Genomic DNA, 25,116 nt, shown 5'->3' with positions numbered 1-25,116 from the left:
GCAAAACTCTCTCTGCGCCCTAGTTCAATCATTTGTAGAAAAGGAATAATAATACTCACAGAGTGGTTGTGAGCTTAAATGAGCTAATGCATTTAAATCGCTTAGAACAGTGGCGGGAACTTGGAACAAATAGGTGAGCGCTATTATTTCGTTATTTATAATTAATCTGGTTACAGTTCCATCTCTTCTGTTGCAGTGGGACCTCCTAAGGGTAGTGATCACTTACGTCATTTGCCTTCTATATCCCTGGACCCTAAGACCATGTCTAGCCAATCAGAGGTGCTCAGTAAAGAGTACAGAAAACGTGAATGAATGAATTCCACATGGTAAAGTGATGTACAGTGACACTATTTCATGGGTGACCTATCTGACGGTGAATGTGCTACCCCTCGTCTGTGACCCTTCTTTCTTTTAGCCTTCACAGCAGCATAGCTTCTGCTCTGCAGGTATTCCGAGCTTATCTGCATTGATCCTGGTCGCTAGCAAATGGTTCGACTTATGGTGATACATCTACAGACCAACAAAGAGCACTCAGGAAGAGGAATGTCGCTCTAAAACATATCGGCCTTCCGAGCACTGGAAACTTTAATCTCCTTCCAGCTTCTCAGATGGGTCATAGAGACCAGCTCACATATAAACTATGAGTTCGATAGAGTTAAAAGTCACTTCATGCATGTGTAAAATCACATTTTATAACTCAGCCAGGATTTTTCTTTGGTACCACGCTCCTCTACAGCAGCCCAGCCTACAGCTATCGGGGAAAAGCTGCACTTGTTTTCTGGGAAGACCAGGAGTAGACGTAAACGGCTGCCTACCCCTTCCTAGAGAGTGAGTTTGATCTTCTGAATTTGCTCCAAACTTCATTTCTCTTTGATTTTTAAAAGGAACAGCATTTTATAAAAGCGTAACACATTTAAGGCCTGTTCAAAATTTCTTGTAATGAAGCAGAAATGATCGTATTCAATTAACATTCAGTCGACATACAGTAATTGCTAATATTTGTCTTTCTTTACAAAGTCGTTAGTCGGAAGTAATCTCAGCTTCCTCTGTTCATGTTTCAGTGCCAGTTCTTCCTACCTTGCTATGCAGAGGACGTACAAATATTAAACGCACACATCGCACGCACGCCACACCTATATCTTCATGGGTTTGAATAAAAAAGATAAGTATTTTTTTTTTACCCCTTCTTTAAGATGAGGCACTCAGAAAGAGGACTGAATAAATCACCTTACAGTGAATAAATCGCCTTACAGATCTTCAAAGGGCTGCACCCAGCATCCCTAACTGCGCTTTATTAACCCATTATGGGTCATTACTTCATTAAAGGAAACTATTAAAATACCCCGGGGATGAGGTAGGAGAAACGAAATGGCTGGAATTAGTCAGGACCAAGTAAACACAGTGCAGTGGAGGGAATTCGGTACAGGTGAGAAGCATTAATGATCATGTATGTCAATTATTAGACATTGAATAAATACTGACTGTCTAATAATTCACAAAGTGCTCTCACCTAAAGGAGGGGAATAAAAAGAAGGAGCTGAGAACGGATGTGAATTAGACTAGGTACGGAGGCTTCTGGACACTGACACATGTGGTCTTTAGACCTTAAAATTGCCTTGTTTTAATTTTAAGTCAGATGGAGAGAACAGAAAGCATGGGGACTACAGAGATACCTCGATACACCCTTCACTACTTTGAAATGTAAAACAGGTGAGTCGAAATCTGCCTTAAAGTTTTGTAAACGTTGACACCATCGCTCTTGCCATTATTATAGAAACAAACATTTATTCTGATAGTTCAGAATTTTTAAACATTTTTAATTACTGTGGGTACATAATAGTTGTACATATTTTAGGATATATGTGATGTTTGGATACAGGCATCCAATGTGTACGAATCAAATCCAGGTAACTGGGGTGCCCACCCCTCAGGCATTTGTCGTTTCTCAGTGTTAGGAACATGCCAGTCCCACTCTTTCAGTTATTCTAAATCTTGATACACCAAGCAGTGTCAGCAGATGGGTGTCACGAGGGCTCCCCAGCACCACGGATGAGGCAAATTCAGAGATCACAACAGAATCGTTGCACAAGACAAGAATGGCCAAAGGCCCTCTGGAGTCTGGAGTCAACCAAGAAGTTCATATCCATCAACTGGATGAAGAAGCAGAGCCGTGTTTCTGCTCCCAAGACCCAGGCGACCCTCAGCCCTGTGACAGCTTGTCTCTCAAACCACAGACCAGAGCACGGCCCGAATCCCACAGTGCACAAAATATTATTCTGCATGAAACTTTCAAAGAAGGAAAAAGTGTGAAGTCTGAGAGCCCAGCCTGCCCCCACCCCGGGAGGCCATTATGTACCATTTTACTGCAGTTTCTCTTTGCTTTGTTTTTCTCAATGATGCATTTAGCTGCAGCGTGTGGGGAGAAACCCTATTCACGAGAGTGGGGTCATTATCCGCACACAAAAGGCCATTTAGAGAAAGAACAGCTCAGCCAGTTCAAGCTGCGGCAGCCGGAGCCCAGACCCATTAGGGGAAGGTCGGCTGTTTAAGGGGGGATGTGAAACAAATGCAATAATTAGGGCTAGCCGGGCTCCCCGCCCCCCGCCAGAAAGCTGCCTGGATCATAAACTAATTCCCTGAAAGTTCTGAGCTTGGGGGAAAGCAAATCACCAACACTAAGCGACAGTTCAGTTGTTAACCTTCACCCTAGAGGCTGGGTTTTCTTTCTTTTTCTTTTTTGGTATGTTTTTAATAGATGTCACTTTTATATAGGGTTGGGCTGTTCTTTTTCTAGTTCACCACTATGGACAGTTTCAGATCACTGTTGTGTGTCTGTACGAGTGTGTATAAAAACAAAAAAAACCAAAAAACCATGAAAAAATAGATATCCTAAAATTAACAGTGGTTACCTTTAATGATGAAATATGTGAAACAATTGGAAATTAATTCTTCTCCCCTTCACCCAATAATTCCTAATTGCTCTTTTATTAACATGTAATATAAAAGGGAGGAAAAAAGGCACATAAAATATGTCAGATAAAATTGTCTACCATGTTTCACTGCAAGAAGGGAAAAAACAATTAAATTTTCAACGTGAATAATCACGACGAGAACGGAGGTGTAACGAACGCCTTCAGAAGAGGTAGCGTCAGGAAGGTACGAGAACGGAGGTGAGTGTTAACCAGTCCGCACTCGCTGTTCTTCAGCCATTTCGTGGCATCTGTGTAAAAGTCATTTCCAACTAACAGATATTTCACGGTGACTAAGACAGTAAGTTCTCAGCATTTAGTGTGCTCAGAGGTGCCATGTTCTGGTTAATCAAACAATACTACGACAAACCCATGTGAATTATTTAATAGAGACTTCCTGCTGGATTGATTGGTTGGAATATTCTGGCTCCTAGAGAGGAACGGTGTATACAGGGCATAGATAACCAATAAATATCCAGTAACTAAGATGAGACTTCAAATGCTATTGAAAATTTACCATGTAATGACTCAGAGGCACTCTGAGATCCTTCAGAGCCTTGACTAACCATGTTGAGTATCATGAAAGGCCAAGGTGCAAATTCATAAGGAGTTCCCTCTGCTAGATTACGCGACAAATCCGCTTTTCATGTGCTATTATTTTTACAGTGACTGGCAGACAGAATGAAGCTAGGAATGAATGGCTTGGGGAATAGAAAGTGGATATTTCACCCACACCTTTACCCACCTTCATTGCCACTGGCCTTCATTCTTACGGCTCTCATAACAAAGTATTTACTGAGTACAGGACATGGAATCCACAAAGCACGATTCCTGTGTTCACATGGCTTAATTAAGAACCTACATGATGAGTGCAATGCGCACTGTCTGGGGAACAGACACGCCTGGAGCTCTGACTTGGGGGGAAAGGCGGTACATGGGCAACGTATGTAACCTGCAATTCTCTATCCCCCATAATAAGATGAAATAAAAAAAAAAAAGAACTTAGGAAGTATGTGTGGTACAAGCATGTCCTTTAAGTCACGGGGTATTAGAAAAATGGCATCATACAGTTTTGTCTGGGTGGTGGAAGGAGCAAGGGAGAATCTTTAAATCTATTCCTGCCTTCTGGTTTGCGGGAAGAGAATAGCTGTGAATGAAGAGGTTCAGGCTAATCAAGGGTTGAGAAAAAGGTGCCTATTTAGTTCATTCAGCAAATGCGTCTGAAGCCCTACTATGCGGCAGGCACTGCCGTGGGCACTGGGGCTACACACAGTTTCCCAGCGGAGAGAGACAAAAAACAATAAGCACTGTAGACATGTAAAAGCTGCTAGAGGATGATAGAAGTTATCAAAAGACAGGGGATTAGGAGAGAGGGTTGCTTCCAAAAATTTAAACAGTGTGGTTAAGGAAGGCTTCCTTGAGGAGACCGTTGAGCAAAACCTTGGAAGAGCTAAAGGATTCAGCCACGTAGATGTGGGGGACGAGGGGTCTTCCAAGACACAAATAAGGGATACGAGAGAGAGAGGAGAAACTATCGGCTAATTAAGAACTACTGGCTGAAACTATTAGGAAAATAGAAAGAACAGAGTATGGAAAGAAGAAGAAAAAGAGAGTCATTGGAGGCAGCCAGGAAAGTTGATTGAGAGAGCTCTTCCAGCTCTGGCATGTCATCTCTCTGCCTTTCCTGAGCCTCGCGGGGCAGGCACAGAAGACACCCCAAGCGGCAGCCCTGCTGGTGCACAGAAGCCTTTTCCTTCCAAAGTGAAAACGGATGCACCATCGCACACACACGGCCTGCCACGCTTGGCTATTCTCCTGTGGAATTCAGTCTCTTCCAGAAGATACTCCAGCCCCCTTCCTCCCTGAAAATCTTTGCAGCAGACCAAGCATTTGCCAAACAAACCCATAGATATCTAATCCTAACAGGAAACATAGAGTTTTTGCACCCAGAAGTCTCTTTTTCACCCAAGACAAAAGATAACTGCTGAGTCTTTCCTGCGAGTTAACCAGACGTCAGCAGCCATGCCTGTTCTCCAGCAGCGGAGCTGGCCGGGGCCCAGGCTGTCCTCCCCACGCTCCGCACAAATCACAATCTAATTTTGTGAGCAGGTAAATACGGGGGAATTTTTTTTTTTTTTTTTTTTTTAGACAGAGTCTCGCTCTGTTGCCCGGGCTAGAGTGCCGTGGCGTCAGCCTCGCTCACAGCAACCTCAGACTCCTGGGCTCAAGCAATCCTCCTGCCTCAGACTCCCGAGTAGCTGGGACTACAGGCATGCGCCACTATGCCTGGCTCATTTTTTCTATATATTTTTAGTTGTCCAGCTAATTTCTTTCTATTTTTAGTAGAGACGGGGTCTCGCTCTTGCTCAGGCTGGTCTCGAACTCCTGACCTCGAGCGATCCTCCCACCTCGGCCTCCCAGAGTGCTGGGATTACAGGCATGAGCCACCGCGCCCAGCCTAATACGGGGGAAATTGAGCTTTGAAATGTGAAACCAACAAAGAAGATACACAGGAATTCAGAAAGTCACTGAAATGGAAGAGTCTATTAATTCATCTATTCATTCTTTATTTTACTCAGCGTTTATTTAGTCCTCTTGCAGGCACTAAATTGATAAATAAATGTTAAGCCGGGCATGGTGGCACGTGCCTGTGGTTCCAGCTGCTCTGGAGGATGAGGCTGGAGGCTCGCTTGAGCACAGAAGAACAAAGTTGTGGTGAGCTATGATCGCATCAGTGTACTCCAGCCTGGATGACAGAGCAAGACTCATTCTCTAAAAAAAAATTTAGCCCCTGCCCTTAAAGAGCTCACAGTCAAGGCATAAAGGCAGACGTATAACGTGTAAACAGGCAAATGGCACCTGCCATAAATCCTTTTCCACAAAGTGGGCATAACACATTTTGTAAAAATGCAACATGGTAGGTGCTATAACAGACACGTAAAGTGTGTGAAGTGTAGGGAGAAGGATCAAATAATTTTAGTATAGTCATTAGACAGTCCTAAATTGGAAAGACTTGTGAACATACAAAAGACGATAAGTACTTAGGCTTACTTTTTTGATATTACACATGACTTTTCCAGGCCTGAATTTCTATTACAGTATTTGTTTAATGGGCTTACATTCTGGTTTAGTTATGGCATTCTCATAGTAGCACTGGCCAGGAATGACCTTTGGGTTAAGAAAATAGATCTTTAATAAAGTCAACTCCTTTACTGGGAAACCACTGGAACATCTCGGTCCTGTGGAAAAACACAGTTCCGTGTTTACTGATAAACTATTTCCTGCTTATGTAACTGGCCTGCCAGGTCGAAGCATCATGCCAGCAACATTTTGGAAGATCAAACAAACAACTTTCTACAAACAGAAAGGATTAATTTCAAAGTTTTTAAAAATTTGTTTCATTATTCAGTTATCTGAGATAAAAACTAAAGAATTAAAATATTTTAGTTTACCATTTTTTCATTACGTGGAAGTCATTGTAGCTCATTGGATCGATACTATTTTTCTGGACAGGTGGGACAAATCTCTATAACCATTCATAGAGGCAGTTCCTAAATATCAATAGATGGAAAGATTTCGGAGTATGCTCTACTTGATTCCGCCATGCTTCTTCTCTTTTTACATTGCTTTTCTTTCCTTTTCCTTATTCCACTTAACTTTCAATGCAGTCTCTTATTTTCAACCTTACCTGCTCATGCCTTGGGCTCTTCAGTGGTACGTTTGAATATTGCTCAGCTTTCTGATGGACGTCAGTGTCACTAAGTGATTCTGTGTGTTCACCTTGAATAACCTAGTATAGACCTCTCCCTACATACTGTATTCAAGTAGAGAACAGATATAGTTGGTATAAAGTAGAAATTGATATAGACAAAAGAAGTCACTGAATCTTATGTTTATGGGAACGCATGTTTAATATAATTGGGGATCGTGTATGGGGGACATCTGTTGCTTCTCCTCCTAGCAGCACCCTGAGTTTTCCTTGGAGACTCATCTATCCCTGACTCCGTCTGTATGATTAGGTAGCCAATAAAAGGGGTATCATCACGGGAACCACAGTGTTTGCGTCAGGAGCAGACAGGTGACCCAAGAAGTGTCAATCAGTGCCAGCCCTGGGACTTTTGTGGGAACTAGTAAGTTGGGGCTTCTATTTTGGCAAGAGTCAGCTTGGGCTGTTGGAACCAATCTGATGCCCAAGAATTGACACCATCACCAAGAAAGCGAAGCTGAGCAATGGACAGAAAAAGACACCCTGGGTCATACTAACATTATTTGAGCCACTAGATCTAGCCAGCCTTGAGGTTAGTCTAACCTTATACACTTCAGAAAAATGGGCCCATAAATTACTGTTTATTGTAGTGTATTACCCTTATGCTTGAATTTCACACTTACCATATTGAATTCCTATTGTCTCTTGTCTGTTTCCCCTACAGGATTCTAAACGCCTTGAGATCAGAATTCCCCACTAACTGGCCAATAACAGATGCTAAATAAATATTTCTTTGACAGACAATCCAGAATCTATTCTTAAAACAAAAATCACACAGCTAGATATTTAACAGCATTGATAATATATGTTAGCAATTCCTTTTTTTATTGAGGTTAAATTTTATAATGATCAAATGACCGTGTTTCTGGGCCAAAAAAACAAAACAAAACAAAACAAAACAACAGTGGGACACTCCTGGATTTAAAAATATTTGGGAAAGACTTTGCACCAATAGAAATTCTGCTAATATCGATAAAGGGCTAAAATCCAGAATCTACAAAGAACTCAAACAAATCAGCAAGAAAAAAACAAACAACCTTATTAAAAAAGACACGAACAGAAGCTGTTCAAAAGAAGATAGACAAATGGCCAATAAACATATGAAAAAATGCTCAACATCACTAATCATCAGGGAAATGCAAATTAAAACCACAAGGAGATATCAACTTCCCCTGTCAGAATGGCTCTTACTAAAAAGTCCAAAAACAATAGATGCTGGCATGGATGCAGAGAAAAAGGAACTTCAAACTGTACTGTTGGTGGGACTGCAAACTAGTAAAACCTCTATGAAAAACAGCATGGAGACTTCTCAAAGAACTAAAAAGTAGACCTTCCATTTAATCCAGCAATCCCACTATTGGGTATCTATCCAAAGGAAAATAAGTCATTTTATCGATGACACCTACACTCAAATATTTATTGCAGCACAATTTATAATTGCAAAGATGTTGAATCAACCCAACTGCCCACTGATTCATGAGTGGATTAACAATATGTGATATATATATATATATATATATATATATAAAATTCATTCCTTTTTATGGCTGAGTAGCACTCCATGAATTACTAAGAAAGATCACTAACTCACAGAACATATAGTTTGTCATTTAAGACAAGCAATGTTTAGAATGGCAGGAAAAGGTAGAGACAAATCACAAAACTTTATTAGAGTGAAGAACTATACAACTAACCTATGCTCTACTTCCTCCATCAGGAAAGACTCATTCCTGAAAGGAACAGCCACAAAAAACGAACAAACTTATATCATACCACATTTCCCTGGCACACCCAGCAGACTCCCTTGTCCTCAATCAGAACAAACTTAAAATCAACAAGGGGTAAGGCTCACCCACTAGCAGGTGTGGAATGGCTGGATGTGTTTCTCCAGGTAGCTACCCCTGGGTTTTCTTTCTCTAACCTAGAGTTCTTGTTTAACTAGGGTCTAACCGAAAGTTCAATGTCTAATGGCTTCTTGCCAACAGAGTTCAGCTTCGAGATTGCTTGGCTTCATTTTGAGAAAGAGACATTTTAGCCTGCCACTCAAAATCTAAACCAAAATCTAAAACACAAAGCATTCTTTATTATATCAACTTTATCTGTCCTGGTTTAGGAAGGAGTCGAGTTCTGTGTGACTCTGTGGTCTGACGTTTGGCATGCTTTGTCCCTTCGTGGTAAGCAGTTATTCAGCAAGCCTTTCTATTTATTTCCTGAATTCTAACCACTAAGAATTTAACTTTGGAAGGCAAGACGAGCTTACTCGTTTTCTGAAAGTTTCTGCTGCATATGCTCAACCTTAATTTGTATGAATTTTTTTTTTTTTTTTTTTTTTGTAAAATTCTGTTCGTTCATTGCATCTAGCCCTCTGGGATAAACCAGTTCTTTACTAAGAGGCTTCTGCGCCACTCCTTTGCAATGACAAGCAGACTATTCCTTTCTTAATGGTAGCATGATAATTTTAATGAATAAGCAACACAGTTTCTAATCACTGCTTTTACTGAAGTACAGAGAAATGTGTGTGGGTCTCCATGATCCAGAAAATGACCTTCGAAAATATTCCATAGAAGATGCTTTTTCTATATGAATAGGAAACAAATGCTATAGACATCTATCTTACTCTCTCAAATATTTATGCGTATGGCTTCAAAGACTGAAGTTTTCTAGGGGTATTTAAGCCCTGGACATTTTAAATATAATCCACTTTTCATTTCATGGTTATATCAGCAGTTGAGATGACTTGATACCAGGTAATGAGAATTGATATAAAAGTCCCTGAACTCCATTCTGATAAATTTTCAGCTGCGTTCACTTTTTTATATGACTTTATCTTATTATGTAAGATACATGCTTACTGTGAAAAAATTAGAATCATAAATAAAATAAAAACCACCTGCAATCTCACACTCCCTCTTTACATTTTAATATTTATACATCTAGATTTTCTTCATTTTGAAATCTATCTTTACATTTAAATTGTGAACGACTTTGCAAAATGTTACGTTCTTTTAAATAGACTTGCTGCTTACAGAACCTGCCCCACGACTGTGAATCTAGACGCAGAACCTTGGTGTAACCCCTCATGGCCTAAAGTCATGGCTACAGTTTTTGGAATAAACCCCACTTGTTTTCTGCTGACTTCAGAAGAACACTCTTTCTACATATCACGGAATAATTTGGAAGCTGTTCCTTAGATCTATGAATCATTTAAGCATGTCTTCTCCCCAGCTCAGGTTTTTCCTGGATCAATAAAGTTTTCAAAAGTAATTGATTCAGCCAAAAAAACTCCCAGAGAACTTTACACAGAACTCCACATACAAGAACCTCTGTTGAATATCAATAACGGTACTCCGGATCCACCAGTGATTCAACTTGGTAACAATACTAGTGCCTGGCATAGGGAGAGCCAGCAGTAAATCCCGAATAAAAATCAAAACAAAACAAATTACATAAAAAAAAAAAAATCCTAAATTTCCAATGTCAATGCTGATGCTCAAGTCCCATGGGCTATCGACTATTTTTCAAACTTAAATCAGTGAATAATGAGAGATACTAATGAAAAATTATTATTGTAATAATCTTATAAAATAGCCTGCAAGTAACACTAGCAATAACCAACATTTAAAAGCATTGACTATGTGCCTTCCATTAATCCTGGTTGACAGGTGAGGTACCTGCCCAACCCTGCCCTGGGGGAAAACAGCAGCGGAGGTTAACTCAAGCTCCCGATCCCTTTTGCGTCATCCTCACAATGCACGTGGCATCCCGTGGACATTCCTGACTCCAGCGTCCATTCAGCTTCTACCAGGCCTCACCTCTAGCAGGGCAGGACAGTGAGACCCTCTACCATGATTCATCTTTGGGTTCTACCAATGATCTGCCCAGAGATGTCCTTTCTGTGTCGTCCAAGACACAAGGAGACCTCTCGATATGATTATGAATCCCAGAATGCAAATGGACCGATGTTCAGGTTTTTCACTGAATCCATGAAAATAAATGCCAACTTCCTTCTCTTTCCTTAAGAGGCTCTCCTCCCTGGCTCTGCAAACATCGTCAGGGGGCGTACACGCAACCCAGAGAGCAAAGTGAGCTGAAATGAACTGATAGAACTTCATGAAAGCTAACACATGAATAACTAGTCTTAAAGGATAAAAAAACCAAGACAAAATTAGCAAAGCAACAGAACAAGAGTTTTCCAAACCAGACAATATCACAGCGGCGGTAAAACCTCTGCAGCATGAGAGAGAGAAACCGCGCTTCTGAGGCTGCCTGATGAGTCTTTGAAACAGATTCCAGCTGGCTCTGACCTTTTAGAAGACGGTTTTTTTTCCCTAAAATATTGCTAACAAGCTTATACGACTTATTCCCCACCAAAGATGAGCTCTGAAGAGCGACCTGACTCTAAGAATAACTTCTAATGTCCCGGAGGAACGACTTTGGCTCTGTTTGCTCACTGTCCCCACGAAGTGTCATTCTCGCCAGCGGTGGACGTGGCCTTTCTTTCAAATTTATTTGCTTCTTGTTTTTCTAGGACACTGTAAACCGAGCACAGATCACAGCCGCCAGCGCCACCCCAGGTGCCAAAGCATCCTGGGCACCGAAGCTCCAGTAGCTCTCAGGCCAGGTGAGAAGGAAACGTGAGCATCAACACAGCTCTGTTTTGTTCACACGGTGCCATAGCTCGGCAGGGACTGAGCGTGTGTACCTGTGAACACTCCTACCTGCTAAGCGCCGAGCTCCTTGGGGACAGGGCCGCCTGCGTCCATCAGGGGACGTTTCAGGCTGGGCAGCATCCTCGAAGCCACGGGCAGCGCTCCAAAGCGGTACCCGGGAGGGAATGGGACACGGGTGACCCTACCTGAGGGCAGCTAGAAAGCAGCTTGCAAGCCAACCACGGGGGAAGAAGGAAAGGAATGGAGATTCCGTTTGGAACATGCACGGACCGCAGAACTAGGTTCGCCAAAGATTGTTTTCCAGAGGGGGCAGATGCGGGACTTATAAACAGGAACCGGCAGTGAGGAACATCTGTCAGGTCACGGAAGGGAAGCTTCCCCACCACGCGTGGGTGACAGCCAGGGGACAGGCCCGCACGGCCGCTTGGGACTCCGTCCAGAGACAACGAGCGTGAAGATAAAGTGATCGGATTAGTCCAACGGGTGGAAAGGCCCATCCAGCTAGTTCTTACGGGGAGCGCGTGGGATACAAACAATAAATAAGCAGATTAAGATGACAGTGGAAGATCCTGATCAACTGACAGAAAATAAATAATTGGTTTGAAACCAAAGTAGCTCCTGAGATCCTGAGAAGGGAAAATGATCATGCTTAAAACGATGTTTGAGAATGACAGTTTCTGGCCCTCCACAGCATGGACATACTGAATTCAAAATATAGAACACCCTTTTTTATACACCCCCTTTTTTATGACCTTGGTTTTGACATAACCAATGCCATATTAAAAACCTGAGTCTATGGAAGCTATGGAACTAATGGACCAGAGGCTTTGGGTTCTACTTTTTTTTTTTTTTTTTTTTTGAGACAAGGGTCTTGCTGTGTTGCCCTGGCTAAAGTGCAGTGGCCTGACATAGCTCACTGCAACCGCCAACTCCTGGCTCAAGTGGTCCTCTGGCTTCGGCCTCCCAGAGTGCTGGGATTACAGGCATGAGCCACCGCACCGGGCCTGGGTCCTACTCTTGATTTTCTCTGGGCTCCTACTTCTCCGTTCTAGCCCGACAATCTGGATCTCTTTTTTCCTTCTCTTTCTTTAAACTTCTTTTTGTCTCTCCTTTGTTATACTATCAAGTCCCATCAGCTCTCTGGGTATCAGATTCTTCAACTGCAACACGAGGCAGATTGTCACTACGGATGTCTTCTGAATTTATAATTCTATAAAATTGCACAGAGTTCATAAAATACAATCTTAGATAATTTTCCCTATAGATAAGAAAACCCCATCGGTCCTACCAAGGGAAAAGCAGGGGGTCTAGCAGGCTTAAGGCAAGCCCCCAGGTGAGTCATTAGTTCAGTGTTGGTTTTAAGATGTATGTTTTTTACACATTTTGCCATGTCTGTTAAACGTCAGAATTTCATGGCATTTTACATTTATAATTCGCAGCATTTTTTTTTTCTCTCTTAGCAGCTCATAAAGCAATGGTGTGTTGTACATTTGAGTTCCCTTTTAACTCTCGAGGCTGGTTAGTGTCAGAGCATATAAAAGAAGCAGATCTTTCCAACAACCAAGGCAACAGTAGCTAGATGAGTCAGGAGCACAGGTGAAACGAGACAAAGTATCTCTAAAGTGGTTGTCACAATTTTAGTAACTGTCATCTCAGAAAATTTTCACGTACTATAAGATAGTTCTTTACATACACTCAAGGTCACCTAAATTACTGATTCTTCTTAAAAAGGCTCAAAGTTCTATTGGAGCTTTTTATTATTATCATTTATGGTTATTATATTATTATTACTGTCATACTATTATTAATGTAGGCCAATGTGGACCGAAACCTATTTGTGAATTGCACAGTTAATATAGTGGGTCGTCACAGCCTCTTAACAAAGAAAGCAACACAGACTAAAATAGAAAAGCTCAGACTGCTTCCCATATGGTGAGCATATCATTTCCTGAGACTTTTTCAGGACGTATTTGCTTATATGCATACACGCATACGTTCACATATGGGAGTACTGGTCCGCGTTTCAAATGTGCTTCTATTGTGAGTTGTGATCAAAAAAGATGTTAAAATGCTATTCGAGACCCAGCCTTGGAGGTGTCTGTGGCTACTGCAAATAGCCTGGAGCATGAGCAACGGTGCAGGGAGATGCTGAATTTGGGGCAGAGTCTTTGGCCCTCGGGATTAGCATGTCCATGACCACAGCAAACACGCACTGGGCAAAGTAAAGTTGTCCTGTGCATGGGCTTGAGTGGCTACTCATAAATCAATCTTTGGAGAATCTGTTCTCTTTACAAGCCATCTCTACTGCCAGCCTCATTCAAGAGCTTGTCCACCGGTTGGCCACCTGTTTTATTAGTAAAATTGGTAGAAATTTACAACAAAAAATTCCCATGGACCTCTGACAGTTGGTGCAAACATTTACTTCGATCGTAAGAAAATTCCTGGGGAGGTTCTACCTGGAAATTTTGACTCCAATTTAGTATCTTTTGGGCAGAACAATCCCTGAAGGAAGGAATTATCTGGGGAAGTGGACACTGTTAAATACCTTTCCTTCCAAATCACTCAGAACAATAAATAGCTGGGCCTCCCTCCCTGCAGGCTACAGGCTCGCTCTGCGTTTCCTACATGGCCTGGGGTTTCTGCTTTCGCTTCTATTTCAAGCGTCCTCCTCCTGCGTCAGAGCAGGGGTTCCTACAGAGGAGGAAACGAAACCAGCAGCTGTAATAATGAAAATGGGAAACGATTTTTTTTTTCCCCTCCAACCTCCATAGGTAGTAGAGTCATCGTCTTAACTGAAGGCTGTTCTTAGCCCTTAGCTTTTCAGATCAACCTTCTAATGCTGACGTTCCTTGAGATCCCGTTAGGGGAGAGTGTTCTGTGATTCTCTGAGATTTCATCATGCAACCGTTTTGTTTTACAAATGAAAAAACCAAGGCCTGGACAAAGCTAGTCAATAGTCCAAGTTCAAAAAGTCTGTTACTGATAGATCCGAGATGACTAAAATCTCAGATGTCAGACGGGTGATGTTACTTTAACTTCTTGCATTTATTTATACTCTTTCTCAAGGATGCCTTGCATTTTGGAAGAGGTGTCATACCTGACTCAGGTACTTGAAATCCATTATTGAGTTTCCAAATGGAAGTTTCTTGTCTTGCAGCAATTCATGCTAGAGGGTTACAACTAAGAAAGTCTAATAAATTTGATAAGTGATATAATCTGATTTTAAATTCCTTGCTATCTTTTCCATGTACTTCAGAAGCGGAGGAATAAAGCTCTATTTTCTTTCTCAAGGTATCTGTGAGGAAGATCAACGGTAAGCAAGTAGATGTCCGTCTAGCAAGGAAATTCTAAAACAGTAATTCTATCTATTTGGAAGCTGTGAAGTAATATTTTCTATTCCCAAAAAACATAAAAATAATATACTTTAAGCATGAGGATTGAGTTACTGATACTTCAAAAGGAGTCAAAAGATTTTATTTATAATTTGGAGAATACAAGAGAGTCAGAAAAGGAGGGGCCTTTAAAAAAATCAGTATTTTGAATGAGGAAAGGAAGACAGAGTTTAAAATAAGCAAGATGAGCAAAAGAGAAAATACTTTTTGACATCTGAGTGAGCCAAGCAGCCTCAGATGTCTTTGATTAGTGTATTTTCACAGAGTTTGCCGTCAAGAAAGTTCCCATCCAAATGAATTCTGTTTTTTTTTTAGTTCATATCTTTGTAAAATATGTTTTGACAGAAAAACAAATTTATCTTGGGTAGTATGGTTAAAACCAACAGAATAAAATATTAAAGAAAAATTTTAACCATTGGATAAGAGAGCAATTATGTTAAAATATTAAAGTATGTAAATGCATAAAATAAACAGAAAAATATAAATACACTGGTACGTAAAATAATTGATAAATATGCACATTAAAGTACATCCATTCAATATAGTATACAATAATTGAACTATTAATGGAGATTATGTAGTAAGGCAAAAATATTTATGATGTATAAAGTAGCGACATTACAAACTTGTGTCATGGATACGAAATGACTATAGCCCTGAGATTCCCCTGACTCATTACTCCTGTGTAAAAGAAAACCAGCAATCACTTAAATGGTGGTTCCTGAAAGACCTTCATACTAATAGTTGGTATCTTCAGTAATCTTTCTGAGATTTTTTTGTTTTTCTGTATTTGTAAAATTTTGTAAAATAGCCATGAATTAGAGTTTTCAGAGCAATAATTGTGTTTCGATTTTGTGGGAAACATCTTCCCTCCCTTATCCACAAATATTATTTCCACTGTCAAGTCTGTGTTCAGTAAAGCTTTAACAATGGCCTAAGATTTTCTCAATTTAGGTTGAAAGGACTTCATTTTTCCTGAATTCGCCTGGCGGTCTCTCTGTGAACGAGATGGTAGATGAGAATACAAAATAAAACGAGAACAACCATGAGCACGCAACTGACGCTGCAAATACAATGACACAATAGAAACATGAGGCTGGCAAAGGTGACACACTGAAGTTCAGGTGTTTTGCTCACGGACGGAGTCACAGCCTGTCTCCTGTGACCTTATCTGTAATTTTTGTGCACGTGGTTATTTGACTTCTGAGTCCTTAGTAGATTAGAAACAGCAAGTTGGGGCAGAGGGTGGGGAGTTGGGGAGGTGGGGCAGCTAATGACAGCTCGAGAACAAGGAAAGGGACAGAAAACCACAAAAAGAAAACTCCAAAAGCCTTTAACCCCCAGCTGATGTCGGGATTGTGTGTGGAGGCAGACAGGTGTACGCCCTTTGGCAGGTCCCGGACCATCACTATGTAATTGTGCAGGAAAATAATTGTAACACCAGTTAACACTGAGTAACAAAGACACAAATTTAACCAGACTATACTTTTTAAGAAAGTGAAGCATAAATTATGTTGTCTAATATGATTTCCACCTAAAACAATGACAATAAAAATATCGTGCTGCTTCCAGGGATCAATTGCCAATTGTCTAGGATGACTCACCCCGAGCTGTGTTAGGATAACTTATTTTTATTGTCATTTTTAAAACTTTTGCTCACTTTGCTCATCACTTGAGAACACTCGCTTCTTTCTGGGTGTCGGCCCGGTGTCAGGGCTGTGATGTTAACGGTGCCTCTGCAGACTGATACCATAGTGACAGGAAACACTGGCCCCTCAAGACAAGAATGGGACCAAAGCGTCCTGTCCTTGCTTCCTGTGGATGGTCGTCCTACGTCAGTTGTAGGCTTATAAAGGTCTTACACGAACAAATTGCTAAATTACTCCTGCATGGCCAGTTCTGTCACTGCCTGGTAGAACTTGCTAGTGTCCTTTCTATGTCACGACCAGCTGCTTGCAAAGAGTAGATCATGGGTAGACCGAATCCTGTTGCCAGAGCTCAGCCCGAAAAGATAAAATTGGGGGATCCAGCATCCAGGTGACGGTAACAACACGGATGACTTGTTTACACAGAACCCCCAAATCCTGTATTATCTCAGAATAAGTCATGCTCCTTAAAATGAGTAATAAGCAAACCCTGAAGCCAAGTCCAGTTGGATGGATGCTTGACTTGTTCGTTTGGGAGCGGGCTCCCTTTCCTACCTTTGTTCCCCAATTTAAGCACTCAAAGTTTTTCTCCTGTGAAAGTTTCACTTTTGCTAACGCCGACCCCCTCCTTCTCCCTCTCTCTCAACATTTCCATTTCCCTGATATCCTAGTCGGGGGTTCTGCTCGCTCCCCGCCGCCCACGGCTCCGTGGCCGCGTCCGAGGCTGCTGGCCGGGCTGGCCGGGGTCAGCGGTGGCCGAGCCCACGCACAGCGGAGGGACAGACACGCAGTCCCCGGCCGCATGGCCTGCAGAGAAAGGCCTCTTTCAGCGCCCCCTCTTCCCCCTCCTCCTCCCAGGATGAGGGACCACAGAAGTTTCTTTCTCCATCTCTGCCCTTCGCCCTCCCTGCCCAGCTCCGTGTCCCCTTCCCCTATGCACATCCTGCTTCCCAGATGGACATGGGGACAGTTAGGGAGACCCATCATTTGCACCCGGCAACTCTCTCTCTGCAGAATTTATATTTAAAAAGAAAGAGTCTCATCTACATCGAAACGCTTGCTCTCTTATCAAGTGTGCGTCCCACGCAATTTCTCAAGTTCCACTGGATTCCCGCCTGGAGAGATTCATTCCCGTTATCCTTACAGCCAAAATCAGCATCCCCTTGGCTGGGCGCGGACGGGCCATTTCTCTGGGCTTTTTCCAACTCAGTTTCCCCGTGTTTCGATTTCTGTTTTTCCTCCCTCACTCCCAGTCATCTCCAGCCGCTTCTCTCTGACCCCTGCACTAATCCCGCCTCCTCTCCTGGTCTCTTTCCAGATTGTTCTTTGCCCTTTCTCCCCTTTCTCCTTCCACCCTTTCCTGCCTCCCTCTCTCCCACTGTCTCCCAGCCCTTCATCATCCGAATTCTTCCCCTTATTCTTTTTGGTCATTTCTGCCCCCACTTCAGTCCTTATCTTTTCTGTCCTTCACGTTCTGTTGGTCTTTCTTTTCTTCTGATAAACTGAATCCAGTGAAAAGACAAGACACTTCCTGCCTGGGAAATTTTGCCGTTCCACTTTAACAAAAATAAGCACTGCCGGGACAATTGCTTAACACGAAGGAAAAATAAATGTTTGCAGAAAGATAGGGAGCAGGACAGAAAGTGCTTATTTGCTATGGTTGAGGTTAAAATTTGAAACTGTGAACCCACAGACCTTTTTTAATAGATAATGAGCCAGAGTTGGGAAACTCAGTGTCACTATTCAGTATTATTATTAATTCTGTCTTATTGAGTATTTTTATCTAATATCAGACGATTTATCACTTCTTTCTATAATTTTTGTTTTTTAAAATCATTAAATAATTTTTAATAGCATAGATCTATTGCAAAAAACTTTAAAAATACAAAAGGATGTACCATGAAAAGTGATTCTTCTATCTACCAGAATCCCAGTCTACTTTCCCAACTGTAATCACAATTTATTCCCAATAATGTGTATATGTGTGTATATAACACATACATAAATAATAATGTATATGCATATATATTTCCCTATATGTTTACTCCTCACTTTTTATACAATGGAATACTATACATATCATAATGCAACTTGCTTCACTCACTTAATAATATAAAACTGAGCAAATTCCAGAGAAGCACTTATAATTCTACTTCATTCTTTCCCACTGTTGCATAGAACTCCATCTATAGATATTACTATACCATAACTTGGCAATTCTAAAATTTTTTGGTCTCTGAAAACTTTATAGTCTTAAAAATTACTAAAGAGTTCTTCTTATTTATATTGATACTTACATGTCAATATAAATGTCTATGTATTAGAAATTAATCCTGATAAATTTTAAAAATATTTTAATTATGTTAATTTATAAGCCCATGGCATATTAAGATGAATAATATACTTTGTGAAAATTAAAATTAACTATGTTTTCCAAAATAAAAAGTCTTAATGAGGAAAAAATGGCATTACTTTATACAACTTGTCAATTTAATGTTTGGCTTCATGGAAGACAACTGGATTCTCATATTTGCTTCCAGATAATCAGTTGCAAAATGTTGTTTTCGTTGAAGTGTATGAAGAAAGTCTGGGCTCACACAAATATGAAAGTGGAAAAGGGAGGAGTATTTTAATAGCCTTTTCAGATACTTGTGAATGTTCTTCTCCGACTACACTAAAACTCAACCAAGTGGTAGTTTCTCAAAGGTCAGTTGCAATGTAGATTCTGAAACTACCTCAATAAACTTTTTCTACCTTGTTACATAAAAATCTACTGGTTTACCTTATACTTTGAATGAATCATTTACCCACGTGTGATTTTATAGCATTATGCATTAATAATTTGGAAAATAGGGTTCACTGAGTTATACAGATCTCCCAAATGTTGACATATTTTATGATATCGTATCACAAAATTTTATTCGTTAATACCATCACCAATCTTCTCAGAAAGTTTTCAGACACTAAGATCTTGTTAAGTTCACCGGGGCAGATAGAAGCACTCCAAAATTCTGCTTTTCCTTTGAAAGATCCAGTTTGACAAGAAATGCGGTCCATTGTTTTCCCTGAAGTGACCAGTTCACTTCCTTTATTTCTGAGAAAGTATCTTTCAAATACTCAAGTCTGTGATTTTGCCTGTCAGTCATTTTTTTTTTCCAAGAAGAACGTTATTCCGTTACAGTTTAGTCCGTGACTTAAACAGTTGCAAAAGTGCTTTTTCTCAAGATAACCCCACACTTCCACGTGCCTTGGGAATGCTTTTGCACGATTCCCACTTTGTCACACTGAATATTAAAAGACAACTACTCAAGGGTCAAAATTTAATGAAATTAGTTATCTGTACTGCTTCATCAAGGACATTCTTAAGTAAAACGAGTTTTGTTTTTTTTTTTTTTTTTTTTTTATGAAATTCCTTGGTGGCGGGGAACCTGGTGACTACTAGTGTAGCCTGGAGCCACTATCTTGGTTCCCACTAAGGCAGCAGGAGTTTTACCCACCGTTGCTTGTGCATCATCGGTGGAAATGTCCAAACGATGAAGAAGGTGAATGTGTTAGCGTAACTAAGAAAACAGCTTTGATCTCACGCTCAACTCCAGGGGTCTGTGGACCACATTTCGAGAACTGCCAGCATTACTCATTTCACCAGTCCCACCTGTTCATTGTTTCTGGTCCTTTGCGAAGACAGACTTTTCTACCATAAATGTGCTTAAATCAACATTTTTTGATAATCTGTTTTCTCTATGTGTTAAATGGTTCCAGCTTCAATGGTATCAAAGAAGCTAAAAATCTCTTATTTTCTGTCTGTCTTCTCGTGACTACCAAAGTATCTGTGAACAGTAAGTGTGACATCCTGTCAAAGGACAGAACAACCAGCTCCACTTGTTCAAATAGCACCCTTGGGTGTACGAAGATGTCAGTTGATTCGCATTCAAAAATTCACAAATAGAAAGGATTTTATTCTATATAACGCTATATAGAACAAAAAATAGAGGAGTTTGAACAGAATTGTGATATGATCCTCATCATTATGGCTCTTTGGAAATTTTTGGACACGACAGAAAATGGAAATTATTGATTTAGATTGCCTTTTATGTGAGAATAATTGGATTACTAAATTACTGATGATTACCTATTTCGTCATTCAAATGATTTTCTTAGTAACCTACTATGTTCAGTACACAGCACTAATACTAGGCATTGCAGAGACAGGAAAAATGCATTAGGGACAGATTCTGACTGCAGGGAGCTTACCAAGCATGGCTGAAAAGCTTTTGCAAAGTCAAGTGCGAAGACCAAATCCACCTCTTTCAGCTTAAGAACCACGTCGAGTAGATTGGGCCTGGGCAATGCAACTATGTGGTCTCTTGTCTTACAAATAATTAAGGTGACTATACAGTCCTGAGTTTACACTAGCTGCCTTAGTGTAATTATTAATAGTGCTGCCTTTCATTCTCAAAAATGCCTCCGTTTGGATAATAAATTGCATGGTCATGTACAAACACTGAACTTATAGTTCCCCTCTAAGTCTTACCTTGTTATCAGATTTTTTACATTTAATTCTACCAGGAGCCTTTGGAAGAAAACTAACATTTACTGAGCACATACTATATGCTCCATGAGCTTTCTATACAAATTTCCTTCTATATTTACGACAACCCTATGGAAGTATTATATCCTCATTTTATAGATAAAGAAACCGAGACTCAGAGAGTGCAATCACTTGCCTAAGGTTTCCGATAACTGATTAAATTGGGATTTAAAGTCTTCCTTCTACTTTCAAAATCCACGTCCTTTCCTTAATTTTTCAAAGTGTGTTTCATGCACCAGCATGGAAGTCACCTCGGCGCTTGTTTTGAACGCAGATGATGGGACCTCACCCCAAGCCTGACGACCCAGAGTCTCTCCCTGCAGGACCCAGATATCCACCCCTGCAGTAAGCCCCTAGCTGATCCTCATACCCTGGAACGCGTGAGGACCACTGCCTTAATTATACCACCCGCAGGGCTCAGCCACCAATTACTTCTTCAAACAAAAGATATTTTTCTAATATTCAGGTAGTGAATTAGCAGGGTCCAAAAGTAATAGCACAGACCCTACCTGTAAGCTCTAATTTTCTTAGATAATAACCAGGTAAGTGTATCTGTTGACCACTTTGTGCAGTTGGTCTCTTCTAATGATTAAAACGACCGTTCTCCCTTTGAACGAGTTCCCTTCCTGAGAAAATTTCCAAGGACTCTCGCAAGGTTAAGTGGAAGTTTTTCTGCGAGAAAAGCCAATTCTGTACGTTCAGCGTTGCAATTTCAGCAATGCCCATTGTGGTACCATCGTCTTCCAACTTCAGCAAAAGACCTTGGGGTGCATTATTTTTCTCACCGTTGAAAACCTACAGCTGGCGCCAACTTCCGGCACTCACTGCAACAGAATCATCGAATGGCTCTTACTGATTTTTTTTTTTCCTTTGGAGACCCATTATCAGTCTCTATTTGCTGAATGCAACCAATTCATATATTTCATATTAGAAAATAATAAAGATCAACGTGATGTGACTTGCACAACACGCTCCAGGCTTACAATGTAATGGATTTTGAAAGAAATATTTTTCAAGCTTGCCATGCCCTTGAATCTGCAAACAGAACGTTAGTGGTTGCCTTCTGCAGCCTCTCGTCGGTAAGAACATCTGAAATGCTCCAGGTTGCTGTGCTTTCGGAAAGCACCTGTTACGTCTGCACCACTAAATGCATTTCTAGGTCTCATACCCGGTGTAGCCCAGGCTGTGCTGTGACGGAAGCAATTGTTTGGGAGAGAAGACTGAGGCAGGACCGAGTCAGGGCCCTGGGAAAAGCTCACTGGACGGTAGGGAAGCGTCGCTAGATCAGAACAATCGCTGAGGGAGGGTGAGAAACCCCACCGAGTCTGGGCCGGACTCTGTAGTCAAAGAGAAGACAGATCTGAGGGATGGCAGGAAGGCTTCCTGCCCGGATTTGCAGGTATCTGCCCTCATTCGCCCTGGCAGGATTGTCCCGTTAGCCCTGGAAGCCAGGATGGGGCGAGTGGGGGAGGCTAGAAGCAGGTGCTTGCTGGGTGGAAAATGGTTCTACGGAAATGAGGCAAGAAAGTTGAAGGAGGTCACTGGGCACCGGGGACCTAGGAGATGGGCCAGGCACGCAGAGCCGCCTGCTCATAAAGGGGAAGGGAGGCCACAGCTCAAGGCTTCCATGGCCACCAGGCTCCTGGTCACCCAGGTGCAGAGGCAACACTGCTTCTAGGCTCCACCTGTGAACGGGCAGGGAGCAGCCCTGATGTGACATCCCTGTGGCTCTCACTGGCCCATGAGTTGGTCTGAACACAGAGGTAACACCATCATTAACAGCTGTAAATTCATTTGCATCTTTAAACTTACTCTCACCGGCTAGTGCATTTTCTTTGGGTTATTATCAACGTCCCGCTAGATTCATCATCAAGCATGCTAAGCTGGAGTCTCTTGCTGATTGCTTTATTGAGGCTGGAAGAGCTGTTATAGTCAAGGTTGCTATCCTGACCCACCTATCATGGTGGACCTCAGTTTATCATATGCCAGCTCCAGTTGATATTTTGATGTTTGAAAGCCTCTGGTTCATCTTGTAATTATGGTAAGAATGGGCATTTAATCTTTAGGAGCTCAGAGTGACCCACGGCACACTGGGAGAGGAGACTCTTGAAACAACAGCATGATTTCCTCCCTGGAATTCATCATGTGTGAGCAAGACGTTTACGCTGATGGCTTGTGAACAGTTCTAATTCCTCAGACATGCACATTTCGTCTTGGCCCCACTATATGCGGGACTTCGGAAAACTATTTTTTACAAAAGGCAAAGTTTTAGCCAGAATTGACGCCTAATAGTCTGGAACAGAACTTGAGAACGTTCTAAAGGTGCAGCGTGGCAGGAAACCCTCAGAAAGTGATAGGGAATCTTCAGGCAGGAAGCTACACTGAGCTTGCAGGACTTCAGAACTTCCTTAATAATGATACAAAATAGCACAGTGCCCCTTGCTCCGTCGCTCCCGCTAACATCCCAGCTCTGCACACAGAGGAGAGAGCGGAGCTTGGCAATTTGCAGCAATGGCTTGTGCAGTTCCGGCAGGCGGCTTTCGGAAATCTACGGCACTGAGACTTATCTGCGTTGACAGTATCACGCTGGACGATACGAGTCATGGCTCAGCCGAGGGGATGGGACAGCCTGTCAGGGACATCAGTACTGAACATGCTCCCTGACATGCTAAAAAAGAGGAGTCAGCCGTGGAGACTTATGTACATGGATCCTCTCTGTCCTGCTTTAGACAAAAACTTATAAAACAAAGATACTATGGATTCTTTGGAGTCTGCTCTTACTCTCTGCTCATTTTTGACACAACTATTAAACACGGCAGGGAACAAGGGAACAATGGTCAGATCAACGTGAGCTCCTGCTGCTGTAAGTAAAGTCACAGTCCCGTTTTCTGCAAGGACCAGGGTCCAAATGTGACCGCAGGGAGGACTGTGAAGCTGCTCTTTCCAAGGCCACCGGGCCAGCCGGGATCAGTGGAAGGAACTCCTCTAATGCCACTTGGCGTGGCTGTTTGGCCAACCCCACCTGAGGATCACTAGGGCTGGGGAGATACAGACTAGTGATTCTTCTCGGATCCCAGCAACTGCTGAAGACATGTACTGTTTCTGTCCTTACTAATACACACAGACACAACTTTGCAAAGGAGTCCCTGCTGCGTTTTGCAATGCTGCCTTCGCTAAGCAGGAGGGAGAGTGTGGTTCGCTGTTGTGCTCTCTCTGATTTCCTACACCTGCGCTTTGGGTGATGGAGTCTAACTAACAGTGGCTTCTGTTTTAGCGCTGACACATGCTGTGAAAACAAAACCAGGAACTGGTTATCATTATTAGTTAAAAATAGATGTTCGACATTCTGAAGTAAAGTAACCTACACGCAACCGTGCTGTCCTGTCTAAGGAGATAGGTATTCAGAAAAGCGGATGTGAATCTTTCTAAGAACATGACTCTCATACTTGAGTCCTCAGAATACAGATTCACGAGACAGCCAGCGCCAAGCAACCAGCAGTGATGAAGATGTGGGCCAGCTTGCTAAGCAGCCTGGCTCTTCTCCCTAGGGGAATGAATCTGCCCTTTCCTTGGCTGCAAAGGATCACATTTCGGCTCCAAAAGTAGCAATACACACGTGGTCAAGCCCTTCTCCCCTAGCTGCACCCTTGAATCTATACACTCAGATGGCAATGCGGTAGTTTTAGAAAACTGAATGCAAGTGAAAAGCTTGCTTTTTTTTTTTTTTTAACAACTTGATGTAATCTGCAAAAAATACAAAGCTTGCTGCAAAGTAGCAAAAAACACTGGAACCTAATTATCCAGTTGCCTCATGTCTAAGCAGATGCCCAAAGAACCGGTTGGATACCACTGAAGCCCTCTGCAGAGTTAACCTCCTGTTTAACTCTTTTTTTGACCTCAGTGCTGCACGCAGGCCAACATCTGCTCACACGTTACCTGCGGAACACTCCAGATCAAAGGGCCTCTAATTATCTGAGATTTCTTCAGAACTTAAATTTCACCACTTCAACTAGTAAGATAAAAAGATATTAGGTGTAAGTACTAAATAAACCTCCTAGATATTCCAAGCCAGCCACACAGAGTAA

At 41.8% G+C, this 25,116-nt stretch overlaps 1 protein-coding gene and 1 long non-coding RNA gene across 5 annotated transcripts in view; one reads left to right on the top strand and one right to left on the bottom strand.

The window, feature by feature from the left end:
• RASGEF1B (RasGEF domain family member 1B) overlaps positions 1-25,116 on the bottom strand; it is a 307,416-nt gene that overhangs the window by 67,702 nt on the left and 214,598 nt on the right. The window contains exon 1 of one of the 4 annotated variants that reach the window (XM_069485438.1): positions 8,588-8,611. The exons of the other annotated variants lie outside the window; for them this stretch is intronic. The gene's annotated coding sequence lies outside the window, so the exon portion shown is untranslated. Of the gene's footprint in view, positions 1-8,587; positions 8,612-25,116 lie in introns of those variants that run through there. 4 annotated transcript variants of the gene reach the window in all.
• On the top strand, positions 18-15,790 carry LOC138393896 (uncharacterized). The gene is made up of 3 exons (XR_011235274.1): positions 18-828; positions 1,062-1,710; positions 15,752-15,790. It is a non-coding gene; the product is annotated as an uncharacterized lncRNA (long non-coding RNA).

The sequence above is a fragment of the Eulemur rufifrons genome, chromosome 13 (assembly GCF_041146395.1).
Source record: "Eulemur rufifrons isolate Redbay chromosome 13, OSU_ERuf_1, whole genome shotgun sequence".
Classification (NCBI taxonomy): domain Eukaryota; kingdom Metazoa; phylum Chordata; class Mammalia; order Primates; family Lemuridae; genus Eulemur; species Eulemur rufifrons.
The sequence above is the reverse complement of the archived record's forward strand: the minus strand, read 5'-3'. Positions and strand labels throughout refer to the sequence as shown.